This window comes from Mobula hypostoma, chromosome 10, assembly GCF_963921235.1.
Source record: "Mobula hypostoma chromosome 10, sMobHyp1.1, whole genome shotgun sequence".
NCBI lineage: Eukaryota > Metazoa > Chordata > Chondrichthyes > Myliobatiformes > Myliobatidae > Mobula > Mobula hypostoma.
In genome coordinates, this window is record NC_086106.1 from 9,800,104 (window position 1) to 9,808,807 (window position 8,704).

General features: G+C 48.9%; 1 pseudogene; it reads left to right on the forward strand.

Moving 5' to 3' along the window:
- LOC134353198 (zinc finger protein 208-like) overlaps positions 1-6,906 on the forward strand; it is a 30,850-nt pseudogene extending 23,944 nt beyond the window's left edge.
- Positions 6,907-8,704: the final 1,798 nt, after the last annotated feature.

Sequence of the window (8,704 nt, forward strand, 5' to 3'; positions counted from 1 at the left end):
TTTATTTCCCCATTTACTCTTTCCACCATACCTAAGGACAGGGGCTGGTTGGGGATATGCAATTTCCACTGGAACCCCAATGCTTCCTTAAGGCCCTGCACTTGTTTATTTGTAAAATGGGTTCCCCTATCGCCGTTTATCCCACGGAGAATTCCAAACGTAGGTATAATTTCTTGCATCAGTATGTTCACCTGTTCACTTGGTAGCAGACGCAAATGCAAGACACGGACACTGAAGTACAAGGAACAGGACCTGACTAGAGTAGGGACGTGACAGGATACAGACAAGGAGCAGGGACAAGAACGCAGACTAGGGCTTGGACCCCGAGCCAGAGACTGGACAAGGACCCAGACCTGGGTCTTGCCTCAGGCTCGGGCCCCAGAACCAGGCATGGACATGACATGACTGCAGGACTGGAGACTGGGGTCTTGAGGCTTGAGGCTTGGAGACAGGCTTGGGGTCTTGGTCTTGAGGCTTGAGCTTCGAGACAGGCTGGGGTCTTGGTCTTGAGGCCTAGGGTACTTTGAGGCTCAGAGACTGGGCAAGGACCCAAAACCTGGGACTTGACTCCGGCTCATTCTCCAGAACTAGGCGAGGACAAGACGAGGCTACAGGACTGGACATGGCTTGGGTGTGGAACTCCTGGGTAGGGCGAGACACAAGGACAGGTAAAGGCACATGGACAGGACTTGGATATGACTGGACTAGGCACGGACTGGACGAGGGCCTTCAGGAGCATGGAGCCTTGGACTAGAAGAGACAGGAGCACGGAACACAGAGCCGGGACCCCTCCTTGGAAACAGGACGTAGGTCCGGGACTCATACACAGAAAGCTGAACATGAAGAGAAGGATCCCAACACAAGGTGGTGGCAAATGCCGGACCCACCTAGCGAAGGCGTGGACACAGACAGACAATTCCACCTAAAAAGGCTCCGGTCTTGCTCCGGCAGTAAAAGTTCAGCGATACAGGCGGGGTATCCAGCCTAGGTGAGCAGGCAGAGAGCCAGGCAACGGGGGAAAGACAAGGAGGAGAACAGAACAATCCAGCAGGGAATCCCTGCTTTGCAGAGGTATTTATGTCTCAGCCCCAAAATGAGAAACATGTGCCCACAACAGAAACTGGGGAAAACCAGAAACCCCGGAACAAGGAACCATGGACTGGACTGTGAACTGGAACACGGACTTCACGGACCGGACTACGACATCACCACATTTCTTGCATCATCCCTCCTAGTTGGATAGGCCTCCACCCATCTGGAAAACATGTCTACTATTACCAATATATACCTAAACCCCCTTCCAGCAGGCATATGTACAAAGTCAATTTGCATGTTCTCAAAAGGCATTGCCATTAGCAGGAGTCTTTCCTCTATTGTTTTGCTGACAAACTGAACAAGTTTGTGCTACCTTCCCGATAGTTACTCTGATCCCTGGGGCGTACCACTGATGACATGCTGCATCCCTCCTTTGCACATGTGAGCCAGGGGCAAAAATAAAAATAAACTACTACTCAGCTGTCTGGGTGGCGCCATATCCCGGTGTCCTGGTAGCATCCGGATTTTCTCCAGATACACTTCCCTTGCTGTGAGGCAAGATTTTGGGCTTCCTGCAACTACTGGTCATCAATACACACAGGGAGCTCCTTCCCTCCCGATTCAACCTGAGAGGCTTGTAGCACGGGCCTGTATAGCTACCATGTCTGGAAACCGATTTCCCTTGGATTATTATTAGATTATTAGATTATGAGGACACTCAGTCCTCGTTTATTGTCATTTAGAAATGCATGCATTAAAAAATGATGCAATGTTCCTCCAGAGTGATATCACAAGAAAACACAAGACAAACCAAGACTAAAACTGACAAAACCACATAATTATAGCATATAGTTACAACAGTGCAAAGCAATATCATAATTTGATAAAGAGCAGACCATGGGCACAGTAAAAACAAAGTCTCAAAGTCCCGATAGCCTCATCATCTCATGCAGATGGCAGAAGGGAGAAACTCTCCCTGCCATGAACCTCCAGCGCTGTCAACTCGCCGATGCAGCACCATTGGAAGCACCCTACCGCAGCGGACTCTGAGTCCGTCCGAAAACGTCGAGCCTCCGACCAGCCGCTCCGACACCGAGCACCATCCTCTGCCGAGCGCTTCGACCCCGCCCCGGCCGCCGAGCAACAAGCAAAGCCGAGGACTCGAGGCCTTCCCCTCCGGAGATTCTGGATCACACAGTAGCAGCAGCAGCGAAGCAGGCATTTCAGAAGTTTCACCAGATGTTCCTCCGTGCTCCCACGTCCATCTCCATCAAATCAGGATTGTACACGGCCTCCTACTTGACAAATAACAGACATCACCACCGGAGTGGGCGCTACGAGCTGGCGCGCTCATCCTCGGCTGAGCTGTGTGCCTTGTGCTTAATTATTGCTAAAGCCTGTGACAACTGTACAGCTTCTAAAAGTTTCGGTGCTAAGGGGCATGTTTAAATGTTTTCCCCGATGAGGTGATAAATCCTCTATTTTTCCACAATCGTGTGCTACCCCAAACGCATAACGTGAGTCGGTACAAACATTGGCAGCTTTTCCTTCGGCCAAAATGCTAGCAGGGGTAACAGCTTAGAGTTCTGCTGCCTGCGCTGATGTTCCTATTGTCAAGGCATAAGTTTCTACTACCTCATGGGGAGTTACTGTAGCATATACTGCCAGCTACAGATCATCTCTTGGGTGCTGCGAAGAGCCATTGGTGAAAATAATTGTAAACACGAGGAATTCTGCAGATGCTGGAAATTCAAGCAACACAGATCAAGGTTGCTGGTGAACGCAGCAGGTCAGGCAGCATCTCTAGGAAGAGGTACAGTCGATGTTTCGGGCTGAGACCCTTCGTCAGGACTAACTGAAGGAAGAGCTAGTAAGAGATTTGAAAGTGGGAGGGGGAGGGGGAGATCCGAAATGATAGGAGAAGACAGGAGGGGGAGGGATGGAGCCAAGAGCTGGACAGGTGATTGGTAAAAGGGATATGAGAGGATCATGAGTCAGGAGGCCCAGGGAGAAGGAAAGGGGAGAGGGGGGAAAAACCCAGAGGATGGGCAAGGGGTATAGTGAGAGGGACAGAAGAAGAAAAAGGAGAGTGAGAGAAAGAATGTGTGTATATAAATAAATAACGGATGGGGTACGAGGGGGAGGTGGGGCATTAGCGGAAGTTAGAGAAGTCAATGTTCATGCCATCAGGTTGGAGGCTACCTGGACGGAATATAAGGTGTTGTTCCTCCAACCTGAGCGTGGCTTCATCTTTACAGTAGAGGAGGCCGTGGATAGACATATCAGAATGGGAATGGGACGTGGAATTAAAATATGTGGCTACTGGGAGATCCTGCTTTCTCTGGTGGACAGAGCATAGGTGTTCACAACACCTTATATTCCGCCCGGGTCGCCTCCAACTTGATGGCGTGAACATCAAATGTCTCCAGCTTCCTTTTTCTTCAGTTCCCCACTCTGGACTGCCTCTTACTTCTTCCTCTCGCCTGCCTATTACCTCCCTTGGTGCCCCACTTCTTCCTTTTCTCCCATGGTCAACTCCCCTCTCCTGACAAATTCCTTCTCCAGCTCTTTACCTCTCCCACCTCCCAGATTCCTACTTCATCCCATCTCCCCCACCCGCCTGGCTTCATTTATCACTTCCTAGATTGGATTTTCCCCTCACCTCCCCCTCCCGCCCCCACACACTTCTTAACCTGCTACACCCGCCCTTCCTTTCCAATCTTGATGAAGGGTCTCGTCCCGAGACGTCAACTGTCTGACCTGCTGAGTCTGTCCAGTATTTCATGTATATTTCTTATATTTGCAGCATCTGGCGAATCTCTTGTCATTTGTATGTATTTTTTTAAGTGGAGTAGATGTTGACTATCGACACACAGAATGACAGATGACACCGATCAGATTCTTTAGGGGAGCTTGCTGCGATCTCCATATAAAAACATTTTGACTGAATTTGAGGCCTGTTGCAGAGCGGACGAGTGCTTGCAGACAGTTTTATTGGCGTGACTTTCTGTTAACCCAGACAGAGCCGCGTTCACAATTCACTGAGCAGGCAAGGATCAAGTGCGCAGGCGCGGGGGCTGTCGTAAACAATCCCGTAAATCGTGCATCCGGTCAGCGGACAAAAGGCTCGAGCGTCGGCGGCAGGTAGGTGCGGGGCTTCGGGTGGGATATCAACAGGCCCGGTCTCCGCTCCCTAGCTGACAATTGTAGCGAGCGCGGGACACACCGTGGCCCCGCATCCCGGTATTTCCTCTTTCTCTCAGCCCCAGGATGCGTACCCGGTCCCGGGGAGCTTTCCGCTGGTGAGCGAGCGAAGCTGCTGGCGCCATGTCTGATGCGCATGCGTATCGTTCGGCCCGTGATGGATAGGCAGGTATCTGGATCGTGAGGGTTTCTGGGTACGGAGGCAACCATGGTTTCCACTTTGCCCGACAGACTGTAGGCCTTGTTTGGAAGCTCAAACGAAGCGACTAGGGTGGATGCATCTTCCAGACTATCTAAATCCAAAGAGTAGGAATTCGGAACGAAAACATAACTCTGACATAATCTCCTTGGAAGGGGAATGGTTAGAGTAATTCAAAAGCCTCTTGGTCAACCATGTTATAGCAGGTACTTTTAGTAGCGCTGTGGGTCTTGGACCAGAACTTGAAATAATACCAATAAAGAGGGACAAACTGAGCCAAGTCACAGATTGATGACAGGTAGAAATGGCCCATTCCAATACAGACAGAAAAACAGAACATTTGAAGGTCAGTCCTGTTGCCTGATCCGTGCCCAGTTATAAAGTGAATTGTTCCTCAAACTTTGCATTAAACTCTGCTGGAAGAGTGTGATGTCAGAGCCCACCATAGAGACTAAAATTAATTCATCTGAAATGTTGTCCTTCACCCATTGATATATTTTTTAAAAATCTTTTTATAGGTAAGAAGTGGCTAATCACTTCTGGACGGGAATGTCAAACACAGTCGGTGCACTCTGCTGATAGACAAGGGAGAGGCCATACATCTGCTTTGAATGTGGGAAGGCATTCACTCGGACATCCCACCTACAGACACACTAGTCAATTCATACTAGGGAGAGGCGATTCACCTGCTCAGACTGTGGGAAAGGATTTGATCAGTCGTTCCACCTACAGTCACCCCGGGGAGAGGCCGTTCAGCTGCTCGGACACTGAGAAGGTGTTTACTCTGACGTACCAACTACAGTGACACCAGTAGGTTCACACTGGGGAAATGCCGTACACCTGCTCAGACTGTGGGAAGGGATTTCCTCACCCATCTTACCTGGAAAGGCATCAACGTGTTCACACAGGTGAGCGGCCTTTCACCTGTTCAGACTGTGGGAAGGCATTCACTCAGTCGTCCAGCCTACAGGCACATCAGCGAGTTCACACTGGGGAGAGGCCGTTCACCTGCTCAGACTGTGGGAAGGGATTCACTCGGTCATCTGATCTCCTGGCACACCAGTCAGGTCACACTGGGGAGAGACCGTTCACCTGCTCACACTGTGGGAGGGGATTTAATCGGTCATCCAACCTCCGGAAGCACCAGTTTGTTCACACCGGGGAGAGGCCGTACATCTGCACAGATTGTGGGAAGGGATTCACTTGGTCAGCTAACTTACTGGCACACCGGTCAATTCACACCAGAGAGAGGCCATACACCTGCTCAGACTGTGGGAAGGGATTCACTGAGTCATCTCATCTGAAGGTACATCAGCGAGTTCACACTGGGGAGAGGCCGTACACCTGCTCTGAATGTGGGAAGGGGTTCACTCGGACATGTGACTTATTAGCACACCAGAGAGTTCACACTGGGGAGAGGCCGTTCCGCTGCTCAGACTGTGGGAAGAGATATACTCACGCATTTCATCTGAAGGTACACCAGCGAATTCACACTGGGGAGAGGCCATATACCTGCTCTGAATGTGGGAAGGGATTCACAACGTCATTCGCCCTAAGATCACATCAGCGGGTTCACAGTGGGGAGAGGCCATTCGTCTGCTCTGAATGTGGGAAGGGATTCACTTGGTCGTCCAACCTGATAAGACACCAGAGAGTTCACAGGGTTGAGGGGCCGTTGAACTCTTCTGTGTATGGGAAATGATTCACTCACTCACCTAACCTTGGTAGTGAGTGAACACTATTGAGTTCACACTCGGGGGGGGGTGGAGTTTAAACAAGCTGCATGTTGGATATTTCACCATCACAGTTGCTGAACCCAGAGCAAGTTGAAATGGGACAGTTGGGTGTCGAACTCTGCAATTATCGCTGCTGCTCAGCATCCAGTGCCCCACCCTGGTCACTGGGCTTGGGAGGAGTTTCTTCTGGAGAGGTTCAACAGCGGGAAGTCCTGCTTTCGTCGGATGGCACGGGGCTGCTCTACGAAGCCCCCCCACGCCCCCACCCCAATTTACGACAGGCCTTGACAACATAGAGCAAAGCCGGATTGGGAGCACGGGACACAACAGACGATCCCAGCGAACTCGCAGGTGAAGTGTTGTCTTACCTGGAAGGATTGCACACATTTAGCGCGGGAAATCACGTGGCTGCAGCTCAGGCTACTGCGTAGAATTGCAATCGGTCCATAACGGAGTGTTAACCATTTAAAACAGTTGCGTACTAAAAGGGAGCATCCATCCTCCGGAGCGAGGTAATCTACAGACCGAAAAACGCACAGAAGGACAGGGAGAGGCACACACAGAGGGAGAGAGACACAGAGAAGGACTGTTACGTGCAGAGTAAAATAGCTGGCGTTGTTTAGAATGTTTGTACAACCGTGTTTATTAAATGCGTCAAAAAAAACTTACAAACGTAAATAGCAAAAACTGCCAGTATTTACAACATAACTACCAGAAAACACAATAAAAGGCTCCAGATTATGTTCAGAGTGAATTCTTTGCAGCTCACTCTCTCTCTCCCACCGAGAGCGACAAGTCCTGTTTATTAGGCATCTGGATATACCATCTTTAATTACCCACAAGCTTAGCAAGGCTGCACATGAATAAGAATTTGATGTACTCCATAATGTTGTTACAATGCTATTACAAAATAAACTGAACTATCTAACTCAAATACAGTACACAAACAATATATATATATACACACACACACACATATATATGTGTGTGTGTGTGTATACATATTTACATATCACCATTCATTCTTGCGTGGCGGGAAGGACACAAAGCCAAGTCCTTTAGGACTCATTGTTAGAATATATCCGGGGGTGGGGGGGACATTAAAATGCGCACACTCAGTGCAAAACCACACAATAGCAAGTTATTGTGTGTGTGTGTGAATGTGCGTGTGTACGGACTGCAGTAACCGAGTGCTCTCTGTCATGGGACACGTGCGCCCACACACACAAAGGCACGAAAACAAATGAATATAAACAGGTAGAGATGAACTCAGAGAGAGGGAGTTCAAAGTACATTTATAATCAAAGTAAATATATATATACACACACAACCCTGAGATTCATTTTCCTGCGGGCATACTCAGCAAATAGTCATAGTCATACTTTATTGATCCCGGGGGAAATTGGGTTTCGTTACAGTTGCACCATAAATAATAAATAGTAATAAAACCATAAATAGTTAAATAGTAATATGTAAATTATGCCAGGAAATAAGTCCAGGACCAGCCTATTGGCTCAGGATGTCTGACCCTCCAAGGGAGGAGTTGTGAAGTTTGATGGCCACAGGCAGGAATGACTTCCTAAGACGCTCTGTGTTGCATCTCGGTGGAATGAGTCTCTGGCTGAATGTACTCCTGTGCCCACCCAGTACATTATGTAGTGGATAGGAGACATTGTCCAAGATGGCACGCAACTTAGACAGCATCCTCTTTTCAGACACCACCGTCAGAGAGTCCAGTTCCATCCCCACAACATCACTGGCCTTACGAATGAGTTTGTTGATTCTGTTGGTGTCTGCTACCCTCAGCCTGCTGCCCCAGCACACAACAGCAAACATGATAGCACTGGCCACCACAGACTCGTAGAACATCCTCAGCATCGTCCGGCAGATGTTAAAGGACCTCAGTCTCCTCAGGAAATAGAGACGGCTCTGACCCTTCTTGTAGACAGCCTCTGTGTTCTTTGACCAGTCCAGTTTATCATCAGTTCGTATCCCCAGGTATCTGTAATCCTCCACCATGTCCACACTGACCCTCCTTGGTGGAAACAGGGGTCACCGGTACCTTAGCTCTCCTCAGGTCTACCACCAGCTCCTTAGTCTTTTTCACATTAAGCTGCAGATAATTCTGCTCACACCATATGACAAAGTTTCCAACCTACCAAATCTATAGAATGGTAATTATAACAGGACCAATGCAAGATCAATCAGGGTGCAGAAGACAACAAACACTGCAAATGCAAATATAAACAAATAGCAATAAATAATGAGAACATGAAATATATAGATAATGAGGGCTTAAAGAAAGTCTGGGGATGCTGGAAATCAAAATCAAAATGCTGGAGGACGCAAACACGAGGAAATCTGCAGATGTTGGAAATTGAAGCAACACAGAAAAAATGCTGGTGAACGCAGCAGGCCAGGCAGCATCTATAGGAAGAGGTATAGTTGACGTTTCGGGCTGAGACCCTTCGTCAGGACTAACTGAAAGGAGAGATAGTAAGAGATTTGAAAGTGGGAGGGAGAGGGATGG